Below are 17,880 nucleotides of genomic sequence, written 5' to 3'. Positions count from 1 at the left end.
GCGCGAGCCTCATTCCGGCTCACGCATGCGCGATACTAATAAACGAGGGCCGAGACGGCAGTTGCCGCCGGCACCCCATAACGAGCAGACGTGTCAGTGAGTTTCTCTACTGTGTGCGTGTGTGCTGTGTGGGGCGGCCTGGGGTATCGCAATGACCACAACATTAGCGACAAGGAGGAAGTGCTGTGTATGTGTGCGAGCTCCTTTACACGTGACATATGTCGGAGGAGGCGTCTCCTCATACAACGCAGCTCCGTATCGTACACGGCAAGTTGGCGGCCATTTTAGAATAACACACGCGAAAATTGCGGCCCGAGAGGGTGCTCGTGCACTGTCCGTGTACTTAATTTGAAGAATTTTAGGAACCTTCATGGCTACCAGCCACACGGTGGCCATGATCATGTTAATGTGAAGGTGTTTTCTCACACACCTTCCTGCACAGACTGGTCCATGTGGCTGGGGAGATTCTGCAAGGAGGAATGGCAGCCCAAAGTCTCGGGTGACAGAGTGGTGAGCAGGGAATATTTCAGCACAAGACCCATCTACCCTGAAGAAGAGTCACTAAGGTCAGTGGATACTCTAGGCAGCTGTGGTGTCACTGAATTTCCGAAAAGGTGTACTGGAAGGCGTCGAAGGGCCAACTCAGTCATCAAACCAAGTGAGTGCGGTGCCCACCAATATAAGAAATATCAGGTTTGCGGCCTCACACCATAGAGTGGGGTGCCTGTGCGGCCTGCAAAGATGGGTGAACAAGATGGAGCAGCCATTGCCCCGGCACAGATACCACGCCGATAGCAGTGCACGCTGGCACCCATGCCAGAATTCGACACTTCAGGGCCCCCATCCAAACTTGAGCCTAAATGGTTACTTTGGGTCAAGAAACTTGAAATGTTTTTCAGGGCTACTGGTGAGACTGAGGCCGATGCAAAAGAAGCAACTCTGTTATATTCAGCAGGGACAGAAGTACACCACATTTTCGAGTCATTAAACCTGCAAGTCACCACCTACGCAGCTGTCAAACTAGCGCTGCAGAATCATTTCCTGCCCATGGCGAACATGTACTATGACAGATTCATAATATGTGCACAAAAGCAGCAAAGATGAATCCCTGGATCAATTATACGCAAGACTAAGACAACTGGCTAGCACATGTCGATGGGAGAATGAGGAGGGCATGGTGCGCAACCAAATCATTCAAGGATGCAACTCCGGAAAATTGAGGAGGCAAGTTCTTCGGGAGCCAGGAATGACTTTAGTACAGATTTTGAACACTGGTCGCGCCTACGAGCTCGCAGAAAGCAGGGGAGCAAGGATGGATGCGGCTGTCCGCCCAGGAAAGAGCGAGGAAGCTTTCGCAGGGGGAAGGGCTACTCCTCCCAAGTCACGGTGGGGCCAAAAGTGGACTGACAGCCCACCCGTCCACAGTATTCCACAATCATGCCAATACTGTGGGTATGATTTACCACATGTAGGTGAATGCCCGGCGAAAGCGAGAGTGTGCGGCAGGTGCAGCACGCCAGGACATTATGCAAGGGTGTGCAGGGCAGCGGCTCCGGTGGCCACTTCCAGAAGACCAGCAAGAGTGAGCGGGGAAAACCCCAGGAGGTCCAGGAGTGTAGCAGCTGTAGAACAAGGCATACAAGAGCTTGATATAGCGGGGGAGGAAGAAGATGATGGGGAGGTATTCTTTATCTCCAACATAGCCAATGGAGCTAGGAAGAGGAGACAGCCTACGTGCATAGTAGGCATTGGTGGTACGCCAACGCCGGTCTTGATCGATACTGGAGCGACTGTATGCTTCCTAGCGACAGAACATTATGAGGCCCTCCCTGGCCCGCCTGAGCTCGAATCATCCAGAGCAAGGATCTACACCTTTGGGGGTAGCCCGCCCTTGCCCATACAAGGGGTCTTTGTGGCACCGGTCACCCATGGACAAAATATGATCAAGGCCAGATTCTTCGTGACCGATGTAAGTCCCCACTCCCTTTTGAGCTGCGCTGCCTCGGAGGCACTGGACATTGTACATTTCACCATGTCGGTATACCACTCTGATGTTGAACGCCTCCTAGAAAGGTACGAGAACCTCTTCCGAGGGGTGGGGAAGCTGAAGGCAGACCGCTTTGAAACACAGAAGAATAACATTCCATCTAAGAGCCCAAGTTGAGAAGGAACTCCAGATGTTGATAGACATGGACATCATAGAGAGGGTGGAGGGCCCTACCCCGTGGTTATCCCCGATTGTGGTAGCACCAAAGCCTAAGCAGCCCGGAGCAGTACGCATTTGCATTGACATGCGCCTACCTAACGCCGCCATGAAAAGAGAACGACACCTCACGCCGACATTAGACGACATCATAGGTGAGCTGCAAGGGGCGAAGGTATTCTCCAAATTGGACTTGCGTTCAGGTTACCACCAACTAGAACTGCATCCAGAGTCATGCTACATTACAACCTTCACCACACATGAAGGGTTGTACCAGTTCAAGAGGTTGAGCTTTGGAGTGTCGTCAGCGGCGGAGGTGTTCCAAAATGTCATCAGGGGAGCCTGATGACAGCCTGATTAGCCGGACTGAAAGGAGTTATCAACATAAGCGACGACATCCTTGTCTTCGCGTCTTCTGAGGCTGATCACATGAAGCGGCTGGAACGGGCAATGGACAGGCTAAACACCCTAGATCTCACACTCCACAAAACAAAGTGTGAATTTTTCAAGGACTGCATTGAATTCTTTGGCTTCGTCTTCCACGCCGGGGGCATTTCTCTAGATCCTGAAAAGGTGCCTGGGGAGGTTCAAAGTTTCTTGGGCATGGTTAATTATTGCGGCAGATTCATTAGGGATTTGGCATCATTATCTGAACCTCTAAGGGCGCTAACGAAAAACGATGTGACATGGACTGCAAGGGAGCAAAAAGCGTTTACAGACATTAAGGCAGCGCTGTTGTCATGAGCGCTACTCCCGAGGAGCCAAGACTGGCCCAGCGTCCCCGGAAGCAGGCTCATCATCCACACCCCCGGTTCCAGCAGACCCCTACAGGCGCCAGGCTCATAAGGAACCACAGTCCCGGCGCCATGGGCGCCGGGCTCATATTCTTAAAGTGTGCAGTAGTGATTGGGTGGACTTACCTGTGGCAGACCATGCTGCATACTCACCTAGAACAATCCAAGCTGGGTAAGGTCCCAGCCACTGGCTGGGAGGGACCAATCCTCTGTTACAGGAACTCTTTTCTTACCTGGGTGAGGCTGGAGGAAGAATACGCACCAAAGCACTTCACCACTATTTAAACCAAGCCCGATAGAATTCACGTGCTTCGCGTTATTCTGCAACAGCAGCAGGACGCTCACCAAGTCGGCTCCTGCATTCCAGGTCCAGACACACCCGCAGCTTCTCGAGCAGCAACCTGTGGATGATGAAAAGGCACAGGAACATCTACTCACCAGAATTCAGCCACAAGAGTCCAGTCTCCGACAACCTGCAAATAAAGACATAAGGTTAGAAAACTCGCTTACCTTATCCATCCGTGATCACACCGGAGTTCACCGCGGCCTTCGCTTCGGCAGCATCCCAGCACCTGGAAGACAAAAGACCTTGTTAGTGGTGTCCGAGCCGAAGGGTTTGCAACTCAGTTATACTTACGCGCTTCTTCACGCGCAGCAGCGGCAGCATCGCCCTCAGCATTTCGGCACCTGAAAGGAAGGAAAGGACATTATCAGAGGCGCCCATTTGGAAACGGCCACAATTCAGTTATACTTATGTGCCACCGCACGTGCAACATTGCCCACAGCATCTCGGCACCTGAAAGACAGAAAAGGACATTATAAAAGGGTGCTCCTTCAGAAGCGGCCTCAGATCTTCTATACTCACGAGCCTCTTCTTGCACAGCAGTGGTGGTGTCGCCAACAGCTCCTCGGCACCTGAAGGACTATTACAAGCCACAAAAGGACACTGAGCCTAAACACTGAAATCATCCAGTGACGTAACTGGATTCCACGCGCCCCTGCACCAGAAGCAGGATGGAGAGCTCGGCTTTACTAAACCAAAGGTGAGAGTTCGTGGAGACCAGTCGAGAACCAAGAAGTGGGAAAAGCAGAAGATTGGTGGGAGAACTTATCCAACCAGCTTGTAATTACCCCTTTTTCTTCCACCTGCAGAAAACTCACCTTACAAGCCAGACAGTCAATATTCGGAGGTCCTGCCCAGAGCGTCTTCCGAGTTCTACGCCTCATCATAGTCATAGAAGCAACTGTAGCAGTCCAGTTTGGGTCAGCGCCTCTGTGGGAATCAGGTGAGCGTTACAGCTGTCAGACCAGGAAACAATAGCGTACTTCAACCCAGAAAAGGAGTCTGAAATTATGGTGGACGCTACCCCGGTAGGCTTGGGTGCAGTACTGTTGCAGGCCAATGCACAAGGACACGTGTCTCCCATTACTTTTGCCAGCAAAGCCCTCTCCGAAACCAAAAGGATGGAAGCGCTGGCGATATTGTGGGGGTGCCGATACTTCCGACTGTACATTCTAGGAAAACCGGTGGTAGTTATCACTGACCATAAACCACTAATACCAATCATGGCGGGGGCCTCATCAAAACCGCCCCGCGTATCGAACAATGGATGCTGTCGCTGATCGAGTACGGGGGGAAGTTGCAGTACAGGCCTGGCACACAATCCTGCAGACCTCCTATCCCGACACCCCAGCACAAGTCACGATCTGGACCAAGTGGAGGTAGTGGAGAGCCTGGAAATGGTACGCAACATCGTAGAGGCTGCCATGCCGGTAGCGTTGGCGCATCAAGACATCATATCGGCGTCAGACAACAATGAGGTGTTCCGGGTCATACGATCTGCCATTGGAAGTGGGGAGTGGAAAGAAGTGCTCGTCAACAACTCCAGACGGGAGACAGGAGCTCAGAGAGACATGCAAGCCCTATGGAAAGCCCGCAACGAGCTCTCGGTGTCAGAGGATGGACTCATCTTACGGGGCCGACAAATAGTCATCCCAAGATCCCTCGTAGTCAGGATGCTGGAACTGCCGCATACAGGGCATCAAGGGGCAGAAAAATCAAAAGTATGATTCCCTGATCTGGAGAGCAGAATGGACGAGTTTGTGTGAGGTTGTGTCCCATGTCAAGCGGCGAGCCCTGCGGAGAGAGCGCCCCCGGTTAGATCAATGGAGAGGAGTGAGCAGCCATGGGGTACTGTTCATGCGGACTTTGGGTCCACAGGAAGAGGCATGTACTTCCTAGCTGTAGTCGACCAATGGTCCAGATACTTTAACGCTCACCTGACTCCCACAGAGGCGCAGGCCTGGTTTGGAGTGCTGTTGCCTCTTCTATGGTGAAGCGCAGGACTCGGAAGATGGACTGGACCGGACCTTCAAATCTGGCTTGTCTGACTCGCAGAAATATCCTTCTGTGTGTGAAAAGGGAGTATTAACAATCTGCGGGATAATGTGTAAGCCTCCCACTCCCTTCTCACCCTCCACGAAACCCTTCTGCGATTCCCCGTGAAGTCTCACCTTAGGGTCTGAAAGGACGAGCTCTCCATCCTGCTTCTGATGCAGGGGCGCGCTGTAATCCAGTTACTTCACTGGATCATGGATTGTAGAGAGTTCAAGTTTGCTTGACCTTCCTGGTAAAGTTCTGTGAGAATTCTGTTTGTAAGTATGAGCCCGAAATAATAATTGTCCGTTGTCTCTATTTCAGGTGCAGAACTAAGATTCCGAGATGAGCAATGGAACCGACGAAGGAAACTCAGGTGAGTTGTTTGATGAGAGTTTCCTTTAGTGTCCTTGCATTAATGCACTAATGCTTGTGTCTTTTTTCCCCATAGGGGCCGGGGTTCGGAAATGCACCAATACGAAGTGAAAGGTGCAGTTCCAGTAGATATCAGGTAAGTCTTTAATGAGCGTTCAGGTAATGTCTTAGCATTCGCTCACTAACGCCGATGTCTCTTTTTCCCCTTAGGGGCCGGGGTCCGGAAATGTCAGGATGCGGCACCAACCCGAAATGAAGTGGGAATGACCCAACAGGTAAGTCTTCTGATGGCAAATTAAGGTTTTCTTATTCTCTTCCCTAGCTCACCCTTGTTCTTGTCTTTTTCTCCCTAGGCGCTGAAATGTGGTTGCGGATCCAGATGGTCGCTGATGAACATGGAGGCGCCTAGTAAAGGTGAGTGGAATGCGGCGCTGCAGCGATCGATGCGATGTGCTTTTAAAATGAATGTCTTCCTTTTCAGGATCGTCGGCGAAATGTCTCCGGAATGCAGATTTAGCAGGTAAGGACTCTTCTTCCTCCTATTCTCTTCTCTTCTCCCTTTGCAGGTGTTCCAGGATGCTGGCGGGCGTGGCAGAAGTCAGGATGCAGGAGCAGACACGGTGAGCGTCCAGCTGCTAGATGCAGAACAACGCGAAGCGTGAGTTGCTGCTTGGGCGTGGCTTAAATAGCCTTCGAAGTAGTTCCAGGTATGTATCCTTCCTCTCAGGTATGTATTCTTCCTCCGGCCACACCCGTGTGGTTAAGTAGTCCCCAAAGATCAAGTAGTCCCATTCAGGCCTCAAGATGGCCCGGATGTTGCAGCATGGTCTGCATCAGGTAAGTTTACACCAAGCACCTTTAAACACAAAGTCATCTTTTATGAGCCTGGCGCCTATGGTGCCAGGACTGTTGTCCAATATGAGCCTCTGCGGTAGCTGGGCCTGGTCTGGCTCCTTGGAGGTAGGCATCATGACAGATACCCAGAAGTGGAACTGGTGGAATCGACAGCCTGCGACCACACCATTTTGGCCCTGGAAAAGATATTTGCCACACATGGGTTTCCGCTAGAACTGTATTCCGACAATGGCCCACTGTTTCAAGGTAACCAATTTGCGAAGTAAGGGGGTTATACAGCAGGCTGAAATTATATGATAAGCAATCATACACACTTCCTTGAACCTGAGGGTTAACTCTCTAGGACTTTGTGTTTTGCCTTTGAGTTTGGCTCTATGCACAGGACCTTTGTCTGTTGCAGTTCATCCTCTTGTGTTCTCATATGCCTAAAACAAATTCTTTTTATTAAATGGTTACTTCTGTCACAAGCAACTGTTAGAATTATATTCTTGATCCAACAAGGGCTAGGTAGTTAAAGCCTACTTTTTTCCTCAACTTAGTTGAGATTACTATGTGATAAATGTGCACTAGAACAAGAATGATGTGTTCAACTGGGATAAATAAAGATTTCCATCAGATCAAGTGTTTTTGTTGGGGGGCGTGGCTAAATGGCTGCATGAGAGGACGTGTCCTTGAAGAGCTCCCGCAGATCTGACACTGATCCTCTGGAAAAGCGACTTTCACTGAGACCATGCATGCCTGCAGCATACCTATGGACCCATGAACAATAGGGGCACAAATTGAGCGTGGAGACAGCCCGATCGGCTGCGGAAAGGGAGAGCTATAGCTGCCGAAAGAAGTTGGGTGCCCGTGTCTCATAGGATGGCAAGATGGCGGACAACAGACAAAGGGCCATAAACTGACTGCAGCGCCGCGGTCGAAATAGCAGGCTGGTGCAGTAGAGACCAAGCCTGTCGCGGCTGTGTGGGACATGTAAAGTCCAGCCTGTGCGCTGACTGGAAGACCCGAGTGGACGGGGTCCTGCCGGACCAGGAGGTGGGTATCGTGGCCCGTAGGGCATAGAGGATCGGCGAGGGATCTCGGACAGTGTCGTCTATGGGACACTGCGCAGGGCTGAAGTGGATCGCCCCCAGGTGTGCTGCGGCCACAGAGCACTGTGCGGCGGAACAGCTGGTGCCCTGTGTTCGGCACTTTGCCACTGGCCCTCGGGGCTCCTGGTGGAACGAGGGCCCCCGCAGTGCCAGGGCCTGGGGGGGCTGGATGTGGCAGGTGGTGTCGGCCTCCTCAGTGATCCGGATCACCGGGTGGAGGGTGACGGCGTTTTCCCTGTATAGCCGCAGCGGCATTTGAAGTGCCGGGGCCCAGCGGGAGCCGAAACTGCATGGGCTGGGACCCGTGGCACCTGGGACCTACGGGGTGGGAGCGCACTGGGGGAGGGGGGTCTGAGTGCCGGGACCCGAGGACGGGTGTGAGATGCACTGGGGCCAGTGACGTGGTGCAGTGAACGCCAGGTGGTACAGGCGGGCTCAGCCTCTCTAGTAGGAGATGCGAAGGACAATCACATGGTGCCGGAGCCCCCACGCAATAAGCCACGAAAAGAGGGATGGGTCAACGGGCCGCCGTGACAAGACCCCAGTCTTGAGGGACCCATACCGCCCACAGTACGGGGCAGAATAACACAGCCCACCCCAGGGCCTACACTGAATACCTGGGAGCACGCCTGAGGTAGCCTTCACTTGAATGGGGCTCAGAGAACGCGCTAAAGACACCACTGCTGGATGAGAAGTCACAGGGTCCTTTCGGGGCTTGGAGCGGATGCGCGCAGTGCCAGCAGATGCGCCTGAATACTAGTACCTGGGAGAGCTGCGGCTCAAGCTTGCGTGGGTCAAATAAACCAACCTCAGCACGCGGGATGATACAGCCCATTCTGGGAGCAGAACAGGTAGTTGGTACACATCTCCGACACGGCTTGACTGGGCCCAAACACCAGGAACAGTTTAACCCTACCTAGGCCTGAAGGCGAGACGTGGTTGCGCTAACCCACACCTTGCTGGTACAGCAGGATGTCTAGTAAAACCGTAAGATTGAAGAGCAAGCAGCCCACGCTTGATGACTATGCCAGGACATCGCCGGGGGCAGAATGGGCCAGGAGCAAAGATAAAACTCCCGCTGGGGGTACAGACGCCATGGGCACGAACCAGGAGGTGCTCGACACAATGGCAGACCTGAAAGTGGCCTGGGAGACTAAACTGGGACTGGCCATGAACGAAGTGAAGGTGTCACTGGAGCTCAAAGTCGGGGCGGTACAGGAGGAGGTGAACCTACTTAGACTGGATGGCAGGACACTGGCGGAGCGCACCGGGGTCTTGGAAAAGGAGGTGGCCCCAAATACAGCAGATTGCGCCGCCCATAAATCAGAAATTCATGCCCTAGTGCAGTGCGTGGGCAACCTTGAAAGTAGGGAGGAGGAGGCAGAGGAACGCGCCCGAAGGAATAATATCCGCATCGTAGGATTGCCAGAGGGAATTGAGGGGCCTAACCCCACGGAATACATTGAAACTATGTTACTGCAGGAAATAACCAGAGGGGCGTTGACCCAGGGGTTTGCGGTGGAAAGAGCGCACAGGGCTCTGATGAGGAGGCCGCCTCCGGGAACCCTCCCCGCCCCCCCGGCCAATGGTTGCTAACATCCTGAATTATCGGGGTCGGGAAAAAATTCTTGAATTCTTTCGGAAGGGCGGAACAATAGAAAAGGGGATAGCAAAGATAACCGCATACCCAGACTACACCTTGCAGGTGCAGCGCAGACGAATTAACTTTGGGGCTGTAAAAAGAAGACTGTGTGAAACAGGCCACAAGTATATGCTGATCTACCCGGCCAAGCTGAAGGTTTTCCACAAGAACAGAACTTTGTTTTTTGAAACTCCGGAGGATGCTATGGGGTGGCTGGACACGCTGAGCTGCCCCCAAGAATTGGGTATCCAGACAGGAGATGGAGAAGATAAGTAATATGCGGCTGTGGCACCCAGGGTGACGTAGCGTGAGACACTGGGACTGGAATATAGTACTAGACATGGCTTATGGGAAGGTGCTGTTCGGACTACACATGCATGCACGATCCGATAGTACTGAGAAACCTTTTCACATTGCGGGAGCCCTTCAGAGCCAACTCTTGTACCCACATAGCATTACAACCTGCTGGGTTCCTGCCCTCGGCCCTCCGAGGCAGGACCAAATGCGGGTGGGCCTGAGATCCAGAGATGGAGCTGGGCATTTGTTGGGATTGGGTGGGGAAGGGGGAGGGAAGGGGTTGTGTGCAGTGGGTTGAAGTTGGGGAAGGGGGGGGTTGTTGGGAGTGGGAGGGAAGCCAGCCAAACTCTGTGTCATCAGGAGCGGAATGGGAAATTGGGGGGAAAGGCGGGATATCAAGTAAATGGCGTTGGGTAGTCTTAGAGTGGTGACCTGGAATGTGCGGGGCCTCAATAGTTACGTGAAGCGTAATAAAGTAATGATGTACCTGAGGAGGATGAGGATCGATATAGCATTACTACAAGAAACTCACCTCACTAGAGAGAAACTGGAGGTGGTCAAGAGGAAATGGAAGGGAAGTGTCACGGGAGCTACATATTCAGCGTATTCAAGAGGAGTTATCATATGGGTGGCACCGCATGTGCAGTTTCAGCTGCTCCGGTCGACAGTCGGAAGGTAGAATGGTGATAGCGAAGGGCCTGCTGGAGAACCGGGAAGTGAACATTATAAACTTATACGCCCCCAATCAAGATACTGCGGCTTACTTTAGGTCTCTATATAGTAAAATCAGCCTCCTGCTAGGTGGCGCGATTCTATGTGGAGGTGATTTCAACTGCACCCTGAACCCCAGGATGGATGGATCAGACAGTAAGCTAGACAAACCCACTCCGGCTGCTAAAGCGTTGCGGGCCCTGTTTACAGACTTCAAATTTTAGGATGTCTGGAGGCGGCTGCACCCAGCAGATAGGCAATACGCACATTACGCAGCGCCACATGACCTGCACACTAGGCTGGATTATGTGTTCGCTGCTGCTGAGATAGCAGGAGAAAAGGTGGGTGCGGAATATAAAGCTAGGGTGCTTTCGGACCATTCCCCTTTGGTCCTGGAGTGGCGACACCATCCCCCTAGGGCGCGAATCCCGACGTGGAGGCTCAGAGCTGAGGCCCTACAGGACTCAGGATTCCGAGAGGACCTGAGGGAGGCCATCACGGAGTACTTCGACATTAATACTGGCAGCGTGCAATCTGTGGGAACAGTATGGGAGGCATTCAAGGTGGTAGTGTGGGGGGGTAGCTATATCTAAATCCAGGGGGCTCAAAGGAGGAATAGAACGAGAATTGCAGAAAACAGAAAGGGAGCTAGAGGATTTGATGCGTAGGGGGGGGGGGGGGAACCACCCGGGAAGACGGAGTAAGAATGAGGTTGCTGCAACAAGCCAGCAGCGAGCTCTGGGATAGGCTATGTGAGCTGAACTATAAGAAATACGTAGAAAGGCAGCATGCGGGTGGAGACAAGCCGGGCAGATTGCTGGCCTGGTTATATAAAAATGAGACACCCCAATCAGTGATCAGAGAAGTCAGGGGGGAGGAGGGCCAGATCTGGGATACCCAAGAGGGTGTGAATGAAGAGTTCCTTAGATATTATAAATGCTTGTATGAGGACGTGGGTGGAGATATGGGTCAAGAAATTCAGGAAACACTAGAAGACATAGGTCTGCCCACTTTAGATGACTTGGAACGAGCATACTTAGATGCCCAAATCACATCAGACGAACTGGAGACAGTGATTCAAAGCCTGCCCACATGCAAAGCGCCTGGGTCGGACGGATTACCCAGCGAATTTTATAAAATGTATAGGCAAGAGCTGCTCCAGCCGCTGCTAGCCATGTTTAATGAGGCTTATGAACGGGGAGGGTTGCCAGAGTACCTACGGGAAGCGGTGATCATCCCGCTTCTGAAACCGGCTAAGCCAAATACGGACTGTGGGTCTTATAGGCCCTTATCGATGCTCAACCAGGACAGCAAAATCCTCACAGCTGTGCTGGCCAACAGCTTAAGCGAGTCATCGGCAGACTGATACACCCGGACCAAACGGGTTACGTCCCTGGCAGAAATATTATTGACAACCATAGGAGACTACATCACATTATTGACCAAACAGAGACAGACTCGGGTGAGCTGGCCATTGTGTCACTGGATGCGGTCAAGGCCTTTGATTCAGTGAGATGGCCCTGGTTGAGGCGACCTTGAAAGAGTATGGGATGGGGCCGGGGTATCGGAGATGGGTCAAGATATTATACAGCTCCCCGATCACAAGGGTTAAAACGGGTGCCATAATCTCAGATAAATGGCGACTTAGTAGGGGAACCAGACAGGGATGCCCCTGGTCGCCCATGTTATATATCCTTGCGTTGGAGCCGTTGGCTGTTTGCCTTAGGCAACAATACAGGGAGATAGGGATCTGCACTGCGGGAGGCACGCACCTAATATTACTGTATGCCGATGACATGCTTTTGTATCCGCGCTTCCCAGAAGAGAACCTGCAATATTTCCTGGTGGTGATGGAACGGTATGCCAACCTCTCGGGCATATTGGTAAACCCCGGGAAGTCCAGTGTGTTCCCCTTGGGGAGATACAGGGGCATTCCACTAGGAAAACTGCCCATCTTGCCAATACCTTGGCGAATCAAGACGTTTCGATACCTAGGCATAGATATATACCACACGATAGAGGCAGAGCACAAACACAATACGGAGAAAGCAGTTGAAGGTATTAAAAATAGCATGGTGTTTTGGTCCAGATTGCCCCTAGCCATGATGGGAAGAGCAGCTTTGCTTAAGATGGTAGTTCTGCCCAGACTGCTACACTTTTTTGTGAATATCCCGTACTTGATCCCTAAACATTTTTTTTGTCAAACTTCATAGCCTGTGCAGGGGCTTCATATGGCACAATTCCAGGAACAGGGTGGCCCTTTGGAAACTACAAAATTTGTGTGACAAGGGGGGTATAAACCTGCCGAATTTTGAGTTGTATTACTTGGCGGGGCAGCTACTATATGTAGCTAGGTGGTTGTCCGAGGAAGAATCGGCTGAAGCCAGGCTTTTGCGGAGTGATTCTGCTCCCTACTTCCTCAGAGAGACAATGTGGTTGCCTAAAATAAAAGTACTGGGAATGGCGAGATTGTTGGTGCTGGGCTGGGAGGTCTGGCGTAGAGCATGGCAAACTGTGGGTGATCCGGTCCCGTTCTTTCGGCAGATCCCGTTGGTGGCGTTATGTGGGGGAGACTCCCAACTGATAAAAGGGGACGTAGATACTGGGAACCGGTGGGTCAGTCCACCCTAGGTGATATATGGCAGGAGGGAGAGGCATTAGGATTTCAGAGATTAATAGAGGACACCTGGGTGCATAAAGGCCAACACATTACTTATTCCAGAATCATGAAACAGGTGAGAGAAAGGTGGCCTGAAGCAGTACTAGCGGAACAACCTGATGCCACCATAGAAATGATGTATGATGTCTCGGAGGGCGGGCATGAAATATCTCAAATATACGAGTTACTGAGTACTAGGGCGGGTAAGGAGTTGCTTCAACTGAGGCATGACTGGGAGGAGGAGGTAGGCAAACCCATGACAGATGGACAATGGGATAGAGCCCAAAGGTATCATAAGAAAGTGTCCCGAAATGTGAGACTTCAGCAGATCCAATTATATGTCACTCACAGAGCATATTTGACCCTCGGTAGAATAGACAGGTTTGGTGGCCCGGCTATACAGAAATGCCCCAGGTGTGGGGAGGAGGAAGCCAGGTTGCTGCACAGGTTCTGGGCTTGCCCGGAAGGGAGTATGTTCTGGATAGAACTGAAAACAAGATTGGCTGATAGAGGGGTGGTGGCTAGATGTGGGGTCTGCTTGGGCATGCATGCTTGGGAGCTTTACCAGGCCACGTAACCTAAGGAATATTAGTAAGATGAAGGACTTGGCTTATATCTTGGCCAAGCGGAGAATTGCAATGTGCTGGAAAGTGGCCCATCGGCCTAGAATTGAGATGTGGTGGGCAGACCTCTTGAAATGGGCAGAGGCAGAAACGGCTGCCTGGTATGAATCAGTCACCAGAGGTGGGGAAGAAGAGGTGGGTCGCCTGATGGCTTGGAGGCAATTGGTGACCTCAATGGTGGGCCCCCCCCCAGGCCGACCACGAAGTTGATGACATGGATGAGATGATGATAATAGAGACACCTGCAGATGGTCAGGTGGATGACATGGATACAGTGGCTCAAGTTAATGGGGTGGGAGGGGGGAGGAGCAAAGAGCGCATTTCACAATGTAACGTTTGAAGATCGATCACGAATGTCCTAACGGGTTGTAATGTTTGGAGTGTTGTTTGTTAAAAATAATAAAAATAATTGTTTTTAAAAAAGTGTTTTTGTTAATCTGTCTCTCTTATGCTCTTCTTCCTCACTCTATTTTCTCCCCTCTTCTTTTGCTTTTCTCGCTCTATTAATCCTGGATGTATTTTTTGTATATACTTGAAGATTTGTCAATACATGTTTTATTTACTTGTATGTTCATGTCTAATTTACAAATTAAAAACTGGGTTTCATATACTCCGTGAATTTTTTATGTTAGGTGCTACTAATAAATGGTGCCGCTGAGGTTTAGTATGACTGGTGATACAAGTACATTTGTTTAAAACTAAACAATTTGTTTTCGATTAACTACCAGTTGAATAGGTACTGTTAGTTTCTCAAATTGTGCTAGAATTTTAGTCATATGGGAACATCTTTTTGTCTTAGATCAGTTTTTTTGCTCCATTGTGTTCCAGGTACTTGGAGTCCCTCTTTGTTTAACCTGAACATTCAAGGACATGATCTTCACATCAGTCATCCCTATTAATCAAGCCATTTCCGACCTCCTCCCAAAGCGCAATGCCAGCTTCCATTCGCGACAAACCAATATTTGACACCTAGTTCCCTTCCTGTGTTGCACCCTCCTGAGTTGCACCATAACATAACAAAAAGGAAAGAAAAAACACACAACATTAACAATCCCGTATGGGGTGAACATCAGGCTTGTCGCCTGAAATAGGGCGTACCCTCCTAGTAACTTTATAGTTGCGTTAATTTGCATTTCAATCGGCTAAACACAGCCTCTGCACCTCTATAAATGCCTTTACTCTAAAATCCCGGATTCCTAGTTGTTTTTACTGCTGGCCAAGATACTCATCTTGGTACATTTATAGTCACCTGAGGTGAACCCTCAAGTAGGGGCTTCTGAGTTCACGATCCTCTCCAGCCCGTCCATTGAGGGCCTGTGGCGGTCCCTCCTTCTGCTTTTCCTCAAGTGGGACTGGGCCCAGGTAGATGAAGAACCTTGGGAGCTATCGTCTGGTAACTGCATGTCCGCTTCCGGTATCTTAAGAGTCTCCACTGCTGCCCGGAGGGAAGTAAATTGGTGTTGGACTCCGTCCAGTTGAAACATGATGCAAAAAGGATATCCCCATTTGTAGCGAATCCCTTGGTCTCCTAGCTAGTTGGTTAATGGCCTCATGAGCCTGCATCTTTGGATTGTCCCATGAGAAAGATCTTGAAACAATTGGAGGGATGCCCCCTTATAAGACTGTGTTGTTCGCTGGACTTCTGGAAGATCAGGTCTTTAGTCTTGAAAAAATGACATCTGGGAGGAGACTTTTCCGTGTTTGAAAGTTGGAGTATACTCTGTGTGCGGTCAAGAGTAAGACCGACATCTGTATCCCCCACGATCTCTTGGAACAGCCCCCGGATGAATCTCTCCAAATCCTGATCTTTATCTTCTCTCGGTACCCCTCTGATACGAACATTCATCCTCCGGGAGCAGTTTTCCGCATCCTCCTGCCTTTCTTCTGCAGAGGGCCTGTAGCCCTCCAGGGTTGCCACTCTCTGTTCCAGTTGATCCTGTGCATTCGCTTGGTCACAGAAGTCTGTTTCCTGTTCTCCCAGTCTGGTTTAATTCTGCTGCACATTGTGCGACACGTCCTGGAAGGAGCTTTTCAATTCCTGCAGTGTTGATGCCATCTCCTTTTGTATGGACTGGAACAAGTGCAGAACATATCCTCTCGTGGCAGGCTGCGCATCGTCATCTATGGTGGGAGGAAGCTCAGTTGCCGGTTTCGATTGCTGGAGCATCTCTTTAATATATGTCGCTGGCTTTTCGTTAGTCTTCCCTGACTTCATCTTGTTCATGAATGGGACGGGGGGAGGGGAGCTGGAGAGGTTCTGCAACAAGCTAAAGTACAAACCCCTTTTGACCACTCTGAGGTTGGTTAAATCGTTACCAGCAGTAAAACCATGCAAATCCCAGTGGTTTCGCTCCCTGCGCACCCCTCTGCAATCCTGCCTAATTGGATCCTGTTCCCTCTCTTATTTATGACTCAAAGTAGACTCCAGACCAAAGGACGTCAGGTAGATCACTGGATGGGAAGCACTGTCTAATGCTGGAGTTGGCTTCAGGTGCCGGCCCCCACCTTCACTGAAGGATAAGTTCCAGTTCGTCTGTGACTTCACAACGATAAAGGGCCATCTCACTCCTGGTGCAGCTCTCAGTCACGTATCCATAGGGTACAATGCACGCGGGTGGTCACCAGCCAAGGCTTGCCTGCATAAGTGTTCCTCTACTATCTCTGTTGGGCTTGAACCATAGGATTCTCCCTCCCAGTTCTGTGTTTTTTAATGAACCTCTTTATACATTCTCTGCCGTGAACCGGGCCTTCAGCCATATATGGCTTCACGCTCCACTGAGGAGGGAGGAGGAAGACTTACCACCTGGTTCATCTGCTGCAGCTCCTCCGATCGGGGACCGCGCTTCAATCCTCTGTCCCACTACACCCCGCTGGGAGTCTACAGAATCGGCATGCTTTTGCTGCCTGTGGGGTGTGGAGGGTGAGCTGCTTGTCCCTCTGCTGCCCCTTTGGAGATGGGAGGCAAGAATGTTGTGTTTTCAGGCCCCGTTGTTGGGAGGATCCTTTGCCGATCAATTGGCTCGTTTCTGCTTCTGGCGGGTCTCTGCACCCCCGCCTGGAGAATCCAGCCAATTGCGCTGTACCTGCCTGGCCCCCCGCAGTAGGCGTGGGTCCACTCCGTCATGGCTAGGACCGCTGGAGTCCGATATGGCTGGGCTGACCCCTAACCCGCCCGCCATTTTGCCGCACTCCGGAGCCGCGGGATGGTGCTGTGGGTGCGGGCTCCCCGTCCACCATGGGGCCGCTCTGCTTCCACCACTCAGGCCTCCGAGATTCGGACCCTCAAGAGTTCTTCTCCATTATGCTGCGTTCCTAGTCATTGATCGGTGCAGTTTTGAGGCTGATATTGCCGGTTATGCAGTGCAGGGCTGCGGAGCGAATGGGCTGCCGCCACCACCAGCCAGGCCACGCACCTGACATCAACTGTTTTAAGAGTAATAATGATGCCTCCTGCCCACACCTTACAGAATCCAAAACTATATGCTCTACCTCATCTTTGGGCTGAAGAGATTGGATAACAAAAAGCCCCAAAATCAGAGAACAAGGTACCAATTAAGCATAGGGTTGAACTCTCAACACATGGCTTCATTCACAAAGTCCTACATTCTTCATGTCTGCTCCTCTACCAACCAAACTGAACTCTAAGGTGAGCTTCTGTTCAAATTTCTAGTGGGTGAGGGGTGGGAGGTACGGTGCACCTTGCACAGGGCTCTTCCATATGAAACTCCTTTTATTTCTTCCTTCAGCTTGAGGATGACGCAGAGAGTTATTCAAAGGGCTAAAGATATACCTTTCAGAGTAGGAAATAGGTTTGATTGGTTAACCGTTGCATATTAACTGCCTCCCCACCACTAACTCGTCTTCCTCCTTGAATGCAATATGCAGCTGACACACAGTAGTGCGAGTGGTATATAAAAACATTAAATAAAAAAAATAAAAAACATTAACATGCAACTGAGAAAATAAGCAGGTAATGTGGTATGGGTGTGGTGCACATATTTAGTAACATCAAGGTATAAGAGCCAACAGAACAGAGAGAATACAAGAATGTTGGAGGACTTGGTGCAGGTACCTCAGACATGGACATGGGTTAAATGGAGTACTAACATTTCTTACTTGAACCCTAACAAAGAGGGGTCAAACCTCAAACTATTAACAGGATGTAATGGAGAAAGTTTAACAACCCATTGCTGGTTCCTTCATTTGTCCCGATGAGCATCAAAACGCTCCTCCCCATCAAACATGTTATAAAA

The 17,880-nt window shown here is 50.9% G+C and overlaps 1 protein-coding gene across 1 annotated transcript in view; it reads right to left on the bottom strand.

The window, feature by feature from the left end:
* RANBP17 (RAN binding protein 17) overlaps positions 1–17,880 on the bottom strand; it is a 2,111,817-nt gene that overhangs the window by 497,397 nt on the left and 1,596,540 nt on the right. The gene's annotated exons all lie outside the window — the stretch shown is intronic.

This window comes from Ambystoma mexicanum, chromosome 3q (assembly GCF_040938575.1).
Source record: "Ambystoma mexicanum isolate Mex_15411 chromosome 3q, UKY_AmexF1_1, whole genome shotgun sequence".
Classification (NCBI taxonomy): domain Eukaryota; kingdom Metazoa; phylum Chordata; class Amphibia; order Caudata; family Ambystomatidae; genus Ambystoma; species Ambystoma mexicanum.
Note: the sequence above shows the minus strand (reverse complement) of the source record. Positions and strands in the feature narration are given on the sequence as shown.